Below are 20,368 nucleotides of genomic sequence, written 5' to 3'. Positions count from 1 at the left end.
GACACAGGCAGCAAGGGCATGATGGCTGACTCTGGGCCGTGCTTGGGAAGGGGAGTGCTGACTCACGAGGCTTCCCCTGAATCCCTCCAGAGACAGCTGCAGCTCATACCGTCCCAGACGAAAATAGGACTCAGGAGAGCCCAGTGCAGCGGGCTTGAATTTCAGTGGGTGTCACCTGAGTTCAGGAATAATCCACTGGAGTTCAAAATAATACAGCTCCAACTTCTGGGCACTTTCAAACGCTTGGTGAATTGGCCTAGGCTAACCTAGTTCCCAGAGAAAGCCTCTTAGAGGAGTGGCCTTCAAGTGTTAAATGTCACCTTCTGACACTGCACACTTGTACTGCCTAAGCTGGCATGACTAGAAAATGTAAAAATGATTATTAATATTCTTGATATATTAATTAATGCTGGAAATTAATATGGTGGCAGTTTATTAGTATTCTGTATATATTAATTAATGCTAGAAATTAGTACAACTGCAGTTTTCCCTTAACCAGCCAATTCCCCAGATAACCGCACAGAGACCTTTTGATATTTCAAAGCTTAGGCCTTAGCTCTCAACTTGGTCATCTAAATTAATCCAACCATCTAGCCCCATCCAGCCACGTGGGTTGCTATACCTTCCAGGCCAATAGTCACATCTCTCTTATCTTATATCCCCTGGTGAAAGGGCCTTCCTCTTTCTTCTTCCCAGAGTTCCTTTCTCCCCCACCTCAGGAAGTCCCGCCTTCCTCTCTCTACTGTCCAATTACAGGCTCTAGCCTTTTATTGACCAGTTAACCTAGGGAGCAAGGTTTGCACAACAAAAGCTGTTTGTATGTGAGAGTTTGAGTGTCTTGGGGCAGCCAGATCTTGGGGTACAGAATTTAGCACATGCATAGCAGCCACAGACCAACCCCTTTATTCTATTCTCTCTGATTGGGTCCCTTGAAAGTCTTCTGTTCCTCACCCAAGCGTGCAACCGTGCATACTGTCCACACAGTTGTGTGCATGTTTGCACGCGTGTGAAGGCGTCTTCCAGTTCTCCTGAGTGTTGTAAGGAATTCGTCCTCAACTAAGCTTCTGTTATTGCTCCAAATAAATAAGTCATTGGATTATTACCTTGTCAGCCACCAGGGCGATTAAGTAGGAATTGCAGATTATACTGAATTCGCAGGCTTTAAAAAATGGTTCTTAATGATGAAGAGATACACTTGGAGCTGGATAAGAAGGCCAGTGTCTCTTTGCTTATTTTCCATTTTTAGACACGGAACCACCGAAGAGTCATGAATAAATTCATGAGACGGAAGAGTGTTGCGATAGTGGTGCCACTTAATTCTTGGATTCCTTCTGAGTTCTGTACTGAAAATGACAACTCAGTCAGGTGCTTCCTCCGTTCAGAGTCAAGAGTTGGAAATCACCTGGCTTCTTGCTCAACTTTTGGGGACACCGCCCCCCCCCAGTTTCTAGGAAGGTCATCCCAACTCTGTATCAAAGCTTCTCCAGCAGTTGTTTTCGAGTCTGTTCACTTTTTACTTAGGGGCTAAATCCATTGAACTCAAAGTATTAGAAAAAGAAGCAGGTATAAACGCTCAAAACCATTCTTTGTAATATATTTATGTATGTGCGCATGCGTGCTGCTTTGGGAACTCCAAGCCGCTCACAGAGCATATTCGCTCCTGCAAACAGCGGTGTTGTGCAGTTTGCAAAGCCAACTTGTCAAGCAGCTTAACACACACACACACACACACACCCCACAGGCTTTTTCTCGGTAGAGCTATGAAATCATTTTTCATTCAGTAAATGTCTTACTAAGCATCCTAGGACCGCCTTCATGGTTCTCAGTTATAACTGGGTAGATGGGGTGGGGCCAGGGAGGAAGGAGAGCATGGAGCTCAGTTCCAGTTCCCTCCTGATTCAGTGCTTGTTCCACCATCCTGAGACTCGATGACTACCACGAGGAAATGGGTGGGTGGTGGGGCTGACAGATAACAATGTCACTAAAGCTGTTTCCATTCCATCCCAAATCCTGCATGAGTGGATTTCTTCAAGATGTAACAGGGAACCCCACTTGTCCCCTTGTGGGGTGGCTGGGCCTCTGTAGTGTGTTAGAAATGGTTCTGTCGGGGTTGGGGATTTAGCTCTGTGGTAGAGCGCTTGCCTAGGAAGCGCAAGGCCCTGGGTTCGGTCCCCAGCTCCGGAAAAAAAAGAAAAAAGAAAAGAAGAAATGGTTCTGTCAGCTACACAGTGGAGATGGGAGGATGGGAAAGCAGCGGGGGGGATTGGGAGGGGGAGGGATGGGAACCCACAGCACTGGAAGTGGAGACTCTAGCCTCGTATTTGCTTAAAGCAAATGACTAAGGCCTTTGGGAAGACTGGGAATTCTGCATGAAGACCTAGGCCTTGGTGTAAGCCCTGTTGTTTTGTAAAATTGAATGTAGTCTGTGGTATGCCCTCTCCACCTTTGGAGAGTGAGGACGCTTGGGTCACCTGGTTCGGGTGTACTGTACCTTCTCAGTACTTGGCTGATGTCAACATCAGAGGATATGTAATCAGTGAACACACCGGTGTGTCCTTGCCTAGCATCTAATGCATGCTGTTTTTCTTAAATGCTGATTTTGTCGCATCAAGTATAAGACGGGGCTGTTGAATCATTAAACAGTTCTAGGCTGTAATGAGCGATGATTCAATGTCATGTTCTCCTAGGTTGTGAAATGTTAGTTTATCTTCTCTGCCTTCTTTAGGCATCTGACTCTTTAAATCAGGGCTCCTTAAAGTCTTTTCATCTATGACACAAGAATTTCTATGACTCCAAGTGTGTGTGTGTGTGTGTGTGTGTGTGTGTGTGTGTGTGTGTGTGTGTGTGCGCGCGCGCGCTCGTGCGCGCTTGTGCGTGTGTATATATGCTTACATGTGTGTATATGTATGTATTTATATAGATTTCAAAAAGGCAAATGTTTACTAATAATAAATTATCACAAACTTTAAGGCTGAGGACACAGCCCAGTCGTGAGGTGTGCATGACACAAGCATGAGGACCTGAGTTCTTCTGTTGCCAGTACCCTGTAAATGCAGTGTAAATCCATGTAAATACAATGCAGTTAGGATCTGCCAGGGATGGTGTCGTGACTTACGATTTCAGGCCTAGAGAGGTGGAGACAGGCAGGTTGCTGGGGCTCACTGGCCAGGCATCCAGCAATTACTGCTCAGAAACCTTGGATCCTGGGGAACATCACTTGAGGTTGTCCTCTGGCTTACACGCGTGCACGCACACACACACACACACGCACACACAGTCACTTGCGTGCACATATCCACTTACACACACATATCCACTTACACACACATACACATAGTCAAACCTGGATGCACATGTGAACTTACACACCCAAAGTCACCTGAATGCACAATATACACACACAGTCACCTGGACACACATATGCACTTGCACACATGCAGAGTCACCTGGAAGCACACATATACAAACACATATTCACCTGGATGCACATATTCACTTACACACACAGAGTCACCTGGACCACATACGCACTTACATACACACACACATACACACACACACACACACACACACAGAGTCACCTGCATGCACATGTGCACTCACACACAAACACACATAAAGTCACCTAGATGCACATATGCACTTACACACACACACAGAGTCTCCTGGACACACATATGCACTTACACACACACACACACACACACACACACACACAGAGTCACCTGCATGCACATGTGCACTCACACACAAACACACATAAAGTCACCTAGATGCACATATGCACTTACACACACACACAGAGTCTCCTGGACACACATATGCACTTACACACACACACACACACACACACACACACACAGAGTCACCTGCATGCACATGTGCACTCACACACAAACACACATAAAGTCACCTAGATGCACATATGCACTTACACACACACACAGAGTCTCCTGGACACACATATGCACTTACACACACACACACACACACACACACACACACACACACACAGAAAGAGAGGGAGGGAGGGAGGAGGAGAGAGAGAAAGAGAGAGAGAGAGAGAGAGAGAGAGAGAGAGAGAGTGAGTCAGTCAGTCACCTGGACTCACATAGTGCACTTTCACACTCGTGCATCACTAAAAAGAATTCTTTAAAGTAAGTCATGGCAGACATGTAACTTTACCAGTTTTCAACGCTGGAAGTGAGTCTATACTAATGAGATGGATGTGCTTGATTATTTTTACTTTGAGAAATCTCAGTGGAGCCAGGTGTGGCGGTGCAAGCCTTTAGTCCCAGCATATGAGAGGCTGATGCAGGCAGATCCCTGAGTTCAAGGCCAGCCCAGTCTGCAGAGAGAAACCGGTCTCAAAAGAACCAAACAACAGCAGCAACAAAACGAAATCTTAGCTGAACATTTGATACTACATGTTGTGTTTTATAAAGCGATAAAGAGAGGGGATATGTTTTGGTGGATGTGTGGGTAAAGGCCTGCCGTGAGCACATGGAGAGAGAGGGGAGAAAGGGATGGGGAGAAAGTGGGAACAAGAAGGTAAGAGAGCAAGAGAGAGTGGACAGGACGAGCAGCCCCTTTTATACTGAGTCAGGCACACCTGGCTGTTGCCAGGTAACTGTGGGGCGGAGCTTAGACAAAATGCTACCACCACAGGACCTAACCTAAAAGGTTCATCCTTCCGAGTGGCAGTGTTGATTTTAAAATCCTCGAGGCAAACAGTGCCACTTGACCTACGTGCAGTACGAAGTCGCCCAAGTGCACATAGGGCAGCTGTGGAAATGGAGGAGATTCTCTTCTAATCCCAAGCTAAAGATCCTTTCACGAACTCGCATCAGTAAGTCACCTCGCAGTTTCAAACACTCCAACCCAGGCCGGTCCAAAGCTTCACCAATTGAATACTTTTGTGTGCAAATGAGAATAAGAAGATATTTGCTTTATATTATTTTGTTTTACTGGGTTTATTAGGGTCTTCATTAGTTTGTTTGTGTTTTGTTTTTATTTTTATTTCTTGGAAATGGGATCTTTCTATTTAGTTTTGGCTGTCCTGGTTGCTAGCATTCTATCTAAGCTCCACCCCCCACGGTTACCTGGCAACAGCCAGGTATGCTCCTCCCCACAGTTACCTGGCAACTACCAGGTGTGCCTGACACTATAAAAGGGGCTGCTTGCCCCCTCCTCACTCTCTTGCTCCTGCTCCTCTTGCTCTCTCTTTCCCCTTTGTCCCTTCTCTCCCCTCTCCTCTTCTCTCCACATGCACCAGGTCAAGCAAGCACCACCCAGAGCTCCTCTGATGCGCTGTGCTATTGGCTGTCCACCATTTTCTGGTCTGTATGTGAAAATCCTTCTACTATTGCCAAAACGTTTCTGTGCCCCCCCTCCTCGGTTACACGACTGCATATTAAGGGGTCTGTGACTCCCAGAACTGGGTGTTTAAATAAAACACTGTCCACCTACCAGGGGGACATCCATGTAAATGAAATGCACTTAGGATCTCTGATGTCCCTAAAGTGCAGATTCTCTTTGCTAATTTTTTAACCTAAAATGGAACTTTTTATTTCATCTATTAAAGTTTCCTTGGCTTTACACTTCAGATCCCATAACTCACTTTATTTCTATGCTCATGTCTTAAGTATTTACAGGGTGACAGGGAACAGAGAAATCCCTTTTAACAAGTATTGAGATGGTCTTGCCATGTAGCCCAGGCTAGCCCTTAGATTCCACCCTTTCTCCCTCAACCTCCCAGATCCCGGGATATAGTTACTCATCACTGTTCCTAGCCCTAAGTGCCATAGAGACTGAGCCAGGATTTGAACCTGCTACCATTTACCTGTCAAACCTGATTACTGTTGCACCTTTATAACCTGTTCATGCCTTGGCACTGCAGTGGGACCTTGCAAGGTCCCTGTGGAGCTGCAAGGTGGAGCCAAACCGAGGCTATCTGGAATTGGTCCTAAGACCAGGAAGTCATTTCAGGGCTTTCACAATAGGGTAATTTGATCAGTCACAGCTTTAAAGAAAATGCCAGAGCCCCAGAGCTGCCTTGGGCTACATATGATTGCTGGGAAGGAGGTAGCCCTGCAGCAAGAGAGGCAGCAAGCTAGACTGTGTCGGTGTCTAACAGTCAGAGTAGGGCGCATCCCTTACATTTCCCAGCCACATGTGGTTAAAAGTATCTGTGAGCGTGGCCCAGCTCAGTGTTACTTAAAACACTGAGGTTTGTTTGTTTGTTTGTTTTTGTTTTAGCAACTTTTTTTGTGACTTGACTGGACTGCGTGCTTCTGAGCATGAACTTTGTAGGTATAAAGTTGTGTCAAAAGGTTGGAATACCTGATAGATGGCGTATGCAGAAGTCAGGTACAGGGCAGCCAGGCTCCAGGGTTCCTGGTAGGCAGAAAACAACAGAGCTTTTGGGATCAAGCCTGTGCCCCACTTCTACTTGGCCACAAAAGCCTTCTTGATGAGAGAGAACTTAAGGAAAGCAGCATCTGACCCACAGAGACAGTTATGCTCTGAGGGGAGGAGCATGGCAACTATTTTAAACTTATCCCTTAGTAGCTTACAAATAAATGAGAACCAGACTATGGTTATTTTGTCTGGCTTTGACAATTACTTGGCGGGGAGGGGGGGCAGTCACCCCTAATCTACTCTTCTGACTGCTGGCCTGACTACCTCCCCAGAGGTGTACCCTGGATACTTGTGCTCTTGGTCCATCTCCCCACAGGGTTCCTCCTGGACTCTCCTCTCTTCTCTCACTTCTCCAAGGCCCAACCAGGTCACCCAGAACCCACCTACTTCCAACACCAACAGCAATTGGCCGTAGTCAATTTTATTTAACCAAGTTTTAAATCAAGGAACAAGGTTTGCACCACAAAAGCTTGCAAATGTGAGAATTCACCAGGTACAGAATTTAGCATTACAATACATAGCGAGCGGCCAAACCCCAGAAGCTGGCAGAATGGAGGACCTTGGTACTGATTTCTTGGGAAGATTGGTGTTCAGTGATTGGCAGTGATAGGTTAAGGGTGATAGAAAGATAGATTGTAAATTGATAGAAAATAGATCATAGATATATAGTTGATAGATACATAGTGCCTTAGCTACTATTTCACTGCTGTGAAGAGAAACCATGGCCAGGGTTTCCTACAGAAGAAAGAGTTTATTGGGACTGACAGTTCCAGAGTGTAGGGAGGTCTATGATGACTCTGACCTGGAGCGTGGCGGCAGGCAGGCATGTGCTGGAGCAGTAGCCGAAAGCTTGCATGCTGAGACAGCAACCGTGATGCAGAGAGAGACCTAACTGGGAATGGCGTGGACTTCTGAGCTACACTCCCAGTGACACTCTTCCAACAAGGTTCCGCCTCCCAATCCTTCCCAAACAGTTCCACCAATTGGGGACCACCAGTTGGAGTCAAATATATGAGATGATTGAGGGCCATTCTCATTCAAGTCACCACAGGTGGATGGTAGATGGACAGGTAGACGGACAGATGGATGGTAGAGGTATTCGAAGCAAAGGGTGTCTCAGATACACTGGGCTCCTGACACCGTTCACTTTAACCTGAGTATTTGTTTTGTTAAAATGTAACTGTGGGGTCCCTACTGTGGCCTGGATCTGCGTACCATCCTGCACAGATCGGAGGTACAGGGACTCCTTCCTTCCCTTGTCAACAGTCTCAGGAATTTTTTGTTTGTTTTTCCAGACAGGGTTTCTACGTGTAGGATAGGATGTCCTGAAACTCCCTTTGTAGTTCCAGGCTGGCCTCCAACTCAGAAATCTACCAGCCTCTGCCTCCTGAGTGCTGGGATCAAAGGGGTGCACCATCACCATCTGACAGTCTCTAGGAATTTGGAAGCCCATCATCACTGGGTGTGGCTGCTCTGGGGAGTGTGGCTGGCACCTCTGGATGTCCCTAGCCATACAAGGCGGTGTCTTCTCTCCCCATCTGTCCCTTAGTCATCAGGTGAGATAGTAGCGGCAGACAGTAGCATGCCACAGTTGTCCCTAATTAATAACAGAATTACCCACTCACTCTCCCTGGAAGGCGGGACGACTTCTCAGTGCTGGAAGAAACCTTTCCCCCAAATGCCTGGCGTTCCCAGAGTGTCCATTTCACATCCTCTTGGCCTTCTGTGTTGTGGCCACTAGATGGCAGAACCACATTGTTTTATTCTATTTCAGTGCCACTGGATTTTAGTAACCCAAAGTGTCCTTTACTTAAAGTTCATATATTAAAATGTTCCTCCAACTTTCTGATTATTAGAAAACATTAATGAAACACAGAAAAAAAAAGCAACACAAAAGGGAAAATACCAAAGATGGTTTTAGGACTCTTTAAGCATGTCGTCTCTTAAGCGCGCCAGAAGAAATCGCTAAGGCGGTGTACGTTGAATATGAGTCACGGTTGATGGCGCAAGGCCCGGTGCCCTCAAGGTCCCAAACGGAGGCCTCTCCGAATGCACCGGTGACCCCTGAGCGGCTGGAGGCCGTCAGCTGCAGTCTGTGAGCCACGCAGGCTCTGCCCTGGCCGTGAGTTAGATTTCTGTAGAAATGCTTGGCCACAGCCACAGAAAATAAAATGTAATTGCCGAGCTGTAGGACTAGGAGCCCTGAGAGCGTGGGGAAGGCAGGCTGAGGAGGAACTGGAATTTGAGTTTCCGGGGCATCATCACCAGGGGGCGCCAGAGGGCAGGCAAGATGAAATGGTCAGGCCAGGCCAGGGATAGGTTCCGCCTGGAAACGTGGGTAAGCTGCCAGGTAGGCATGGGATGGTCTTGATGGAGTGAGCGCCGAAAGTCATTAGGGGTCCAGACCTTAGAGCAGTCGGCCCACCCCCGGGAAACATTGAAATCCAACATGTCACCTGCAAACTCCGAAGCCTGAGTGAAGGTTGCACAAGGTTAGAATTCAAGGAAATACTGTAGAGTAGTGAACAGACTTCACCCAGTTGTCAGTCCCCTAGGCTTCTCTGCGGCCCCCTACCCCACGTCCCTGGCTGGGAGTCTCCGTGCCCGTCTGAAGCAGAGGACAAGAGCAGAGGCTGCCTCTCTGGATCTGATAAACTCCTTTCTGCAGGCTCGAGTCGCATGGCTCCCCAGCCTTCAACCCCTAGGGAGTGCTTAGCGAATGCCACTTGGTTATAGTCCTTTTCCCCCGTCCCGTAGTCTGGGCTTCTCCACTAGCATGTGTTATATATAGACAGCTCCCTATTTTAAGATGTGTTGCTTGTGTAATTATGAGAACGATCAGGTGGCTGCTGCCTTCACGGGGGTGGGGGGAGTTCGGGGAGAACGGTGCTTGTAATTAATAGACAAGAAAGAAGAGGCCAAACTGTCCCCCATTCCGAAGGCTACGTGCTAAATCAGGCATGCGGGAGCCTGTTCCTGTGAGGGCAGGGGCACCCGCTAACCGAAAGATACCAGGGCTGAGCTCCCTAAGAGATCGGAACGTTAAACCCGCAGCGTTAGTTTTCAATATAAAAACCCTTTCTGTTGAGCTCTAGAATACTGGGTGCCTGCATCCCAGTTTTATTTTTAAAGTTAGATTTGCCGCTGAATTGGACGGTCAGAGGTCTCCCCAAAATGCCAATGGACGTTTGGTGGAGTCAGACAGGCTCGGTTCACAGCCTGGCCCAGTCTCCCACTCACTAGTTGAGAGGCTGTGGAAACCACGTGGTCATCTTAACCCTCCATTTCTTTGTCCTCTTCATATGCACTGGATTGAGAATTTAATAAGGCGACTTGACTTCTTTTTTAAAGATTATATATATATGTATATATATGTATATGTGTATATGTATGTGTATGTATATATGTGTGTGTATGTGTGTGTGTGTATATATATATATATATATATATATATATATATATATATATATATGATGAGTAAACTGCCGCTGTCTTCAGACACACCAGAAGAGGGCATCGGATCCCATCACAGATGGTTGTGAGCCACCATGTGGATGCTGGGAATTGAACTCAGGACCTCTGGAAGAGCAGTCAGTGCTCTTAACTGCTGAGCCATCTCTGCAGCCCCACAATTTGACGTCTTATGTTCCTGAACTTGCCTGATGAGGAAGAGAGGGACTCTGGAAGGGAGACCCCCTTATGAGGTGATTTGTGATTTGTCAAACTCAGTTCTGTATGAAGAAGGAAAGTAAGGTCAGTGAAGTTGAATATTACCCATTGTCACCAGCAGGTCTTCAGTGAGGACGCAGGCCCAACTCGGAGCACAGTGTGCCCGACCATATGTCAACCCATACGTCAAACCATACGTCAAGTGTCACCACAGCTTCAAACAGAGCGGTTCAACCACACCAGTCCCAACAGTACCAGAAAATGAATTTGTTTAACACAGTGTTCTGTCTCTACGTCACCCCAGCTAAGGGGTGGTGTTTGGACAGCTGCTATGGTGGGACTGACAGTGACCCTCCAGTAAAGAGAGCCAAGGTTACCTGTCAGGATCAGTGAGCCACAAATCACTGAAATGTGGTTCCAGAGTCCATAGGGTGTGAGGCCGTACGGCCTGTGCACGTGGTACCCACCCAGGTCCTTGAGGTTCAGAGTCATCCATAGTAAGAAGACATAGGGGAAAAGGAAAGGAAATTAGATTTCAAAGTGCCTTCGTCTGTTTTCTGTTACTGTAACAGTGACTGAGACAGGGTGGTTAACACAGAGCAGGCTGATTTGGGTCCAGGCTACTGAGGGGTGAGAAGTCCAAGAGCAGGTTGCTAGGTAGAGTCTGCCCAGCCTATGTAAGGACAGTGGACTGTTCTCGGTGTCATGAGAACTTGGTCCAAAGAGAACTGTATTGTCAACTCTTAGAGGTCCCACCGCCTCTAAATTAGTAATTCCGCTGTTAAGGGTTGGTGTGGGTCAGGACAAAACACATCCACATGGGGGCAGAAGCTTAAAACGTCACTACTAAGAGAAAGCTAGGGCCTAGCAGAGGGCCTGAACCAATGCCCAGAACCAATGCCCAGAACCCCATATAGTGGAAGGAGTGAAGTGACTCCTGTAAGTTGTTCTGGCCTTCACAGGCATAGCATGGCTCTCGCTCTCTTTCTCTCTCTCTCTCTCTCTCTCTCTCTCTCTCTCTCTCTCTCTCTCTCTCTCTCTCTCACACACACACACACTCCCCACAGAACTGAAGACGGTGAGCCCTTCTGGGTCCTGCAGCCATCCACCCATGTTACTGTCGTCCACCCTGCCTGTCTGTGGTATTTGAAGACAATTCTCCACACTGTCTCCTCCCCTGAGTGATTTTTCCTGAAGTCTTTTGATGATATTTTTTATTGTCATTGGTCTGTCTCCCCATCCTGTTTTGGTCAGGAGAAAGGGAGGAAAGAGGCTTGGAAAGTTAGTTAATGTTTGGAGAAAGGAACTCTCCCTTTGCTCTTAACTCCCAGGATGCACTGTGGCCACCACCACTCCACTGCTTTCCTTTTCAGTGCCTCCAACCCTGGGGCGCCCTGAACCCTGGGGTGCCCTGAGTCCTTCTATGTCTGCCTTTTCCCAATTGCATTTGGAAGGTTAAAACTGGGAAGCGTGATGGCCTCTGGACCATTTCTTTATGCAGAACTCCCTGGAGTCCCTGGAGCTGGTCTCCTCTGAAGATGAAGGGATTTCGTAAACCCTGTCTAACCCTAGCATGACTACCTTTGGGAAAAAGTGAACTTCATGAGCCTGGGCGGATGGCAGGAGCGCCCTTCCTGGTTTTGCTCATTTAGAAACCTGTGTTGCCTGCAGCCTATTGTAGACTGCCATTGGTTCAGCCGTCCACCTGCTGCTCCTGCTGTTTGTTCTGGACGATGGCCTGCCGGCTGCATGTGTGTGAAAGTCTGGTCCTCCAACACAGACCCTGTCATCCCTTCCCCTTTGGATCCAGTACTTGTCACTCCGTCCACAGGGAGCTGTCCCTGGGATGGGGTGGGGGCCTCAGTGTGAAGGCTGGTCATTTCTGCCTGTCAGCAGGGAAGCCAGAGGCCAGTGTGACCTTCCCAGCCCCAGGCTGAATGTCCTATGGAAAACTCCAGCAGGCAGCTCAATGCTGATTCAGGCCCCGGGCCTTCGGGGCTGCTGCCTGTGACAGCCTCCTGTCGCCCGCTGAGCGCCAACCATGTTGAGTTTTTACTACTACCGAGAAGAAGGCAACTCACTCCCTGTGGCCTCAGGAGGAAGCCTGGTCTTGCAGAGAGGACTGCTTCCAGACGGAGACACCAGGTACCTCTCTCTCTGCTTTCCCAGTTCAGCACCCTGGCCCGCCTTTACTGTGGTATGAAAAGACTGTGGGGAAGCCCCTCTGCTGGAATGTTCAAACCATGACTGAACCATCCCCCAAATATTTAGACAAAGCAGCTACAAAAGCCAGAGACCCGGTTCCAAATGCAACAGCATCAGGGAGCTGAGTGCCCGCTGCTGTGTTTACCGTGTGCTGAGGAATGTCTGCAGGACAGGCTACTGGGAATCCTATTCAGGGAAGCACTTCAGAAAATAAATAGGCACGGGTTTGTGTGCTTATATTCCCTTCCAAATGTAGAAAGGCATAATTCACGTTTCGAGCAGCTCAGGATCTGTGAGAGGATAAAACCTGTATTTATCTACTCCAGTGATGGGGAGAATTACACTGGCACCCAGAGTGGATTGTAAAAGTCCACCGAGCTCGCTGAGGCTTCTCCCTCTCTCGTCAAGTAGGCAGAATAGTTTCTGGATCCCATAACGTTGTCTGGTTAACAGTTGTCAGAGCTCCCTCACGAAGTCCCTTTTATAGAAATAACCTGCAGGGTTTTCGACGTTGCCTTCTTCCTCTTCCTCTTCCTCCTCCTCCTTTCTTTCCTCCTCCTCTTCTTTAAACTCTTAAAAATGGCTCAGTTGGCCTAAGGCTGACATCTGAGGCTGCAAGGAATGGCTTTCTGCCTGAGGAGCCAGGATAATCCATTCCCTTCCTAGTAATCGATGCTGGTGTTATCTGTGTTCCTGGAAGACTCCTGTGGCTCTCTGGCCTATGAAGAAAGTGGGACGTGGCTATGTCAGTGGAAAACCAGCACTTGGGAAGGATGCTTAGATGGCTCTTAACAGAGAAAGAGAGACAGACAGACAGACAGACAGACAGACAGACAGACAGACAGACTGACTGACTGACTGATTGAGATTTGTCCCTTCCCTCGCACATCCTTCAGGTGATCCGAGGTTGACCTACAGGATGCCATCTTGGTTGCGATCTCTCGCTTGTCTGGCCCTAAGTACAGTGATTTAGTGGCCAGATTTATTATTATTTTTAATCTGCAGCCAATTGTGGAACACTCAAGCTTTTAAGAGGATTTAGAACTTCTAATTCACTAGCCTGACTTATCCTGGATTTTGCACTCAAATATGACAGCCGCCAAACCAGAGTCCCCCGTTTCCTGGGAAAGTCTCCTGTGTGACAAAAGGGCCAAGGCACGGCTAGATCTGTCAGCAGAGAATTGACAAAGGGAGAGGTAGAGGGCTGTGTGTGTGTGTGTGTGTGTGTGTGTGTGTGTGTGTGTGTGTGTGTGTGTGTGTGTGTTGCTTAGAGTGGAAAATGACAGAAGCTGGCTTAGAAAATCCTCAGGGAGGTGATTTAGTGGGTGAAGTGCCAACCGCTCAAGCATAGATACCTGTACCTGTGTACAGTCTGGGGCCATTGGCTTATGTTGGTAACTGCAGCCCTGGGGGTGGAACAGGCAGATGTCCCTGGGCCCTGCTGGTCAGCCAGCCTAGCTGAAAGGACAAGGGATAGCTGCAGGTTCAGTGAAAGATCTGGACTCAGTGAGTGAGTGAGTGAGTGAGTGAGTGAGTGAGTGAGTGAGTGGATGGGTGGGTGAGTAGGTGGGTGAATGAGTGAATAGATGTTTGAGTAGGTGGATGGGTAGGTGAGTGGGTGGATGAATGGGTGGATGGGTGGGTGGGTGGGTGGGTGGGTGGATGGGTGGATGGATGGATGAGTGGATGGATGGATGAGTGGATGGATGGATGGGTAGGGGTGGTGGATGGATGGATGGATGAGTGGATGGATGGATGATGGAAGGATGGATGGATGAGTGGATAGATGGGTGAATGGGTGCGTGGGTGGGTGAATGGGTGGGTAGATGGATGAGTGGATAGATGGTTAGGTAGGTGGGCGGATGGGTGGGTAGGTGGTTGGGTGGGTGGGTGAATGGGTAGGTAGATGGGTGAGTAGATGGATAGGTAGGTGGGCAGATGGGTGGGTGGGTGAATGGGTAGGTGGATGGTGGGTGGGTGGGTGGAAGGATGGATGGATGGATGGTGGATGGATGGAGGATGGATGGATGGATGAGTGGATAGATGGGTGAATGGGTGTGTGGGTGGGTGAATGGGTGGGTAAGTGGATGGATGGATGAATGGGTAGGTGGATGGATGGATGAATGGGTAGGTGGATGGATGGATGAATGGGTAGGTGGATGGATGGATGGATGGATGGGTGGGTGGATGGATGGATGGGGTAGGTGGATGGATGGATGGATGAATGGGTGGGTGGATGGATGGATGGGTGGGTGGAGGATGGATGGATGGATGGATGGATGGGTAGGTGGATGGATGGATGGATGAATGGGTAGGTGGATGGATGGATGAATGGGTAGGTAGATGGATGGATGAATGGTGGGTGGGTAGATGGGTAGGTGGGTGGGTGGGTGGATGGATGGGTGGGTAGATGGGTAGGTGGGTAGGTGAAGTACAATGAAGAAGGCAGCAGACATAGACCTGTAGCTCGCATATGTGCACGCATGGGTGAAGGTAGCAGGGCATGCCCACCCTCCTATACACATGTGTGAAAGAAAGCCCACGACCAGTTTTGTGCTGTGTCTGTCTTTGTCTCTCGGACTTCATGAGGCAGTGACTGCTGCTTGACTGTGATGCTGGAAGCTAAAGAAATCCCCCTGCACTTGTCCCTACTGAGGAGCACCTCCAGTGGTTCCTGCACTCTCTGTGCCTTTGTCAGATTCGGAGAAAGACTCTTGTCCCTTGACCCTGCCTTGGGATGTGCCCAGCACTACTCTGTGAGGTCTGGTCCATATGACTGCAGCCCTCATGATCTAACTCCTTATATAGAAAAACTGTAAGTACTCGGGGCAAGGATTAGAGCCACATTCAGACAATCCTAACTCTGCGGGTGATGGCCCACTCAGGACATAGCTAATCCAGATCTTCTTATTTCTCCCTTGCCCCTGCTGGGGACCTGCTGCCTTCTGCAGGGAGCTACTTAATTAGCATAGTCTCCCAGGAGTCCTGAGAGATCTGTTTGTCTAGTGATCTGCTTGGCTACAGCTGTTGATGTCCAGGTAGACGACCGTGGATCCTTTTTAGCTGCTAGGACTAGGGCACAAAGAACGCCTCTGACTGAGCCCGGGGCAGGGAGTTTTACTCACAGGAAGGGGCCTCTCGATGCCGTATTAAAAACCGGGTGGACTCTGAGATGACATCAGCCGAGTAGCTTGTCCTGGGACAAGTGATAGTAAAGTGACCTAATGCTCAGTTTGCTGACAGTGCTGGGGGACTTCACTTGCGAATCTCACCTACGCCAGTGCAGAGAGACTCCTCCCAAGTGGCCTTGCTACCAGAGGGATGGGGTGCAAGCTGGGGGCCATGTGAAGAGGTGAGCTATAGAGCAGCACACCGGTGTTCTGTCCCACAAGAGAGTGAGGATGGCCACCAGGAACATGGACAGTGTCTTCCCTCTCTGTCTTATCTTGATGCCACAGCACAGGTAGGCCCTTCTAGTGACAAACCATAGTAACTCAAAAATGACCGTGACGTTTATTTACCTGTAACTGCCTACCACGCTTTCTGTGCCTTATGAACGTTGACTTGTCTGTGAGCTCTGAGCTAGATGCTGTTTGGTTCTCTTCACAAAGGAAGGAGCGAAGCAACTTGGGCCCGTGATCACACCACCTCCGTGGTGTCGCGGGGATTCAGGCCAGCAGTGTGACTCCAGAATCTATGGGTTTTTCTGTAACACCATCTTCAAGACTGCCTATGTAGATGTGAACAAACCAATCTAAAGGATTCTGTTCTCCTCTCCTTCTTGGTCTCATGGCTCCGTGCTTCCGTTTCGATCCACGCTGGCCACCTCTTGCTGGACCTGGTCCCCACGGGAACACTGTTCTCTGCAGACAGTGTGACTGTGGAGATGGAACCGTGGCTCCGCAGTTAAGAGCACCGCGTGCTCTTCCAGAGGACCTGGGTTTCCTTCTCAGTGTGCACGGGCAGCTCACAACATCTGTAACTCCAATTCCAGGGAATCCGGTGCCCTCTTATGGCCCCCACAGACACTCCACATATGTACTGCACAGACATACACGCAGGGGGAAAAAACGCCCGTACACATAGAAATCATTTTCTAAAAATCGCCCCTTTGAGGTTGAGCCAGCCGGTGGACCGACCCGTGCCCGCCCTGCTGGCTGCACGCCAGGTAAAGATGGCTGCACGCCAGGTAAAGATGACTGCAATACCTGGTGGTTTTTCTGACCTCCTACCCCGTAGATGAAAAACTGGAAATGAGAGGAGAAAAGGGGTGAGGAGAAATCACAGTCAGAAGAAAACCTTTCCGAGTGGTGAGACTCCAAACACAGAGGAAAGGCCCAGGAAAAACAGCTGCCTCTGGCATTCTATAGCCTCAGAAGCACTCCCATCTCTGAAGTCGGTTTCCTTTGGACATGTAACACCGGGGTGGGGAGCTGTGAGTGCCACTCCCTCAGCTCACCCACGGGTGAATGGGGCGCTTGCCTAGTCTAGTCAAGCACTGGGCGTTTGCAAGTCCTGGTTTATCCTGAGCCAGGTGCTGGGATGTGTCCAGGAGTTCAGGACCAGCCTAGGCTACATACGGCGATGTAGAATCCAGGGAGAGGTGGGGTTGGGAGAGCGGGAAAGGAAAACGGGTTTGCCCTCTAGCAGGACAGATGGTGACTCTGTTACTGAGGTCAGGTGACATGTGATGCACACTGTAAATCAGAGACAAGACCCAGACTGGTGGTGAAAGGGGGTGGAGGGCCCCCTCCCCAGTGAACTGAAGGGAGGTAGTGTGTGAGCTGCGGCACCACGAGATGCAAAGGGAAGAGTGACAGCAAGGACCTGTGGTGAGCACAGGATAGACCGGGTCATAGTTGTCTCCGGTGGGATGATCAAGAGAAAGAAAAAGTGGAGGGATGTGGCCGTGCACGAAGTGGTGGCCAGGACGTTGGCATCTTTCTCAGCAACGGAAACACACTGTAGCTCTGGGCAGGGAACGGACACAGCTGGATTTAGCCTTTGTTTGGTCTTAACTGTTTAAAACTCTCCTGGAGGAAGAGCGCAGGAGCGGGTGTCCAGAACCTAGTGGCTAATGAGGAGGTAACCAGGCCTCAGACTGGGACATGGTGTGACTTGGGTCGTGGCCAGCTGTCAGGATTGCTGTGTGCAGAGGCACAAGACTGATGGGCAGCAGGACAAGGCATGAGCCCACTGTGCTCCAAGAGCCTCGTGAGCTGTCAGAGCATGCCTCAGCCTGTGGAGGAGGGCTCCGAACAGGATCAGACCAGAAACGAAACCACGGGGGCCTTTAGAAGCCTAGGGTGGAGTTTTGTACTACATGCTGAGACCTGACTCATCTTTAAATTGTCTTCCTGTTTTTATTTATGTGTATGTGTGTATGCATGTCTCTGTGGTTACGCATGTGCACTGCATAGTGTAGTCCAGAAGAGGGCGTCCGATTCCCTGGAACAGAAGTCACAGATGGGTGTTGGGAACCAAAGTTGAGTCCCGTGGAACAGCAGGCACTGCTAACCACTGAGTATCTCTACAGCGCCCTGGTCACTATTTTTGGGGAACACGGAAGCAGTAGGAGCCTTGGGCTTACATGTCACCCACGGTCCTCCCCATCCTCACCTTTGCTCACCCTTCCTCTGTCTTGGCTCAATCCCTCTGCCTGCCCGTTAGCTGGACCTCCCAGGCCACACGTGGAAACACGGTCACCAAAAAATTCTCATTTAACCACTTGTGGGAGACTGACACCGTGACCTTCACTAAACGGCCAGGGGGACAGCTGAGAAATTAATTTGTACGAATATGGCAGCTATCGTTTTTGAAGGGATAGTGGGTGGACGTGAAAGGGAGAAAAACCCAGAAAAGAGGGTGGGTGCTCTGAGATGACAGGTGACATTCTCAGACGCATTCGTGCAGATGTCCTGTGTACAGGCAGCCCCTGAGCGTCCCTCCGTCCCCCTCTTTCTCCTGGTTCACCTTCGATGCCCCTCCAGATGCACTTCCTGCTTTGCCGTTGCTCTGCCCTGTGCTGTGAGCTGATTCCGGCGTTTGCTCGCACAGAGCTGGCTCTAGTTAGAAAGTAGATGTAATGGAGTTGAATGGATAATCACCCTCTGGTGTACGTCTGTGGCCCGGGCAGATCTGGCTTTAACAGAAAACACTCCGAGCTACAAGGAATGATTAATTCTGGCTGACCCAAATCTGCAAGAGGAAGAGATTTAGGCTCGTTCTGCAAAATAAACAGTTCGTGGTTGATGGGATGTCGCAGGGGGTGAAGGTGCTTGCCACGGAGCCTGACGGCCCCAGCTGGATCCTCCAGAAACACTGGTGGGAGGAGAGGAGCAATTCCTACACATTGTTTCTGACCTCCACACATATGCCATGGCATGTGCATGCGTGTGCGCATAAACACACACACACACAGACACACACACACACACGTATAATTTTACATGTTTTGAGGAGTTCGGTGTAGGAGCAAGTTTGGGAAGGGAATCTGTCCCCACCTTCCTTCTGAGTTACTCGCCAGGGATTAGACTGTACCTCACTGTAACTCAGTTCTTAGGTGCTTTTTGTAACCTGTGTTACTGTGTTTAAGTTTTGTGCCTCTACTCCTGGCTCTCGTTCCTTTTTTTTTTTTTTTTTTTTTTAACCGAATGAATTAATTAACTATTTTATTAAGTGTCGAGGTAATGTTCCAGGTTCTGTTCTTAACAGAAGCAGAGGCCTTTGATTTCCCATGTGACATTTTCTCCAGCCCTTTTTTTTTTTCTTACAAAAGACTCTTGCTGGTTTTGTTTTGTTTTGCACATTCCTGGGGATCTTAATGACATAAGAGCTACAGCCTGTCTGAGGCGTGGCTGTCATCCTAGAAATTGCAGGGGTTTTAAAACTGCGTTTAACATATCGAGGGGTGTTGTGGAACTGTTGGCGGAGGGGCACATGTGCGTACATGCATACACATGCCCATGGCATGCGTGTAGAGATCAGAGGACGTGTTGCTAGAGTCGGATTTTTACCTTCTATCACTTGGAGTCCAGGGATGAAACTCAGGTCACGCCGCTGAGCCACCTGGCTAGCCCCTCACTGTAGAATTCTCACCAGAGAAGGTGGAAGTTGAATTGTGCCTCGTAAGGGTGTCCTGAGTAAAGTGTTCTCCAGCCTGGGGGCATCCTGCCACCTCACAGCCCCCGATGGCCTTCAGGGGTTGTGCCCTAAAATGAAGCTGAAGTGCTGAGATTCCCGCCCACCTTAGGTTTTCTCTCATTTTCTGCACATCCTGGCTCTTTCCAAGGCCTCACAGAGAACGCCAGCTAACGCCAGCCCAGAGCCACCTTTGTGGAGGGTTAGAGGGTCAGGGACCTGTTTAAGGATTGTGCACCAGCTTCCCCAACTCAAGTGGAAAGGTGAGGGAGCCCGCCCTGGATTTCAGTATCAAAGGCAGTGTTTGTTCAAACAAGGTGCTATGTGGAGGAAGCACGCACCAGGAGACTGGCTCCCGGAGAGGCTCATCCCTGCCAGATCTGAACGAGCCCTTGGCCTTGGGAATGCGCCCTGATCCTGTGAAGCCCCTGTGCGCCTTTGTTCAACAGTACCGTAGGTGTTTGGGGGATGGGGAAAAGTTAATGTTCTTTTAAAAATCACTGCTCCCCGCTCTGTTTTACCTGTTACGTGAATATTCCTCGGTTCAGCCACTTACTGTACATAGGACTGGCGGGGGAGGGTGTATTCCCTATCCGGGATGTGATGAACAGTGTAGCCCTGTCTTCTAGTAAACCTTTGCCTGACCCGAGGCAGTTGTTCTGCCGTGCGGCTCGTGTTTGTGTAAACTTAGCGTGTTTGTGTAAGCTTAGCGTGTCCTGCCAGCCTTACACAGTGGACACCCCAATAGATCCCCACCAGCCCGACAAGTTCACGGCAGACACTGAGCCGTCCATTTCTCTCAGTGTGGCCACTCTGGGAAGCGAACTGCGCCAGCACATCGTGACTGGGATTTGCATTTTCTGACGTCTGTTGAAATTTACCCTGCAGTCTTATTCCATTTAAACATGACAGTTAAACAGAAGCATCTGTCTAC

General features: G+C 49.2%; 1 protein-coding gene across 1 annotated transcript in view; it reads left to right on the top strand.

Annotated features, from left to right (window-relative positions):
* The window catches only part of Casp7 (caspase 7), a 38,519-nt gene that overhangs the window by 8,480 nt on the left and 9,671 nt on the right, over window positions 1-20,368 (top strand). The window lies entirely within an intron of this gene.

Source organism: Rattus rattus, chromosome 2, assembly GCF_011064425.1.
Source record: "Rattus rattus isolate New Zealand chromosome 2, Rrattus_CSIRO_v1, whole genome shotgun sequence".
Lineage (NCBI taxonomy): Eukaryota > Metazoa > Chordata > Mammalia > Rodentia > Muridae > Rattus > Rattus rattus.
This window is presented reverse-complemented; position numbering and strand designations above follow the sequence as displayed.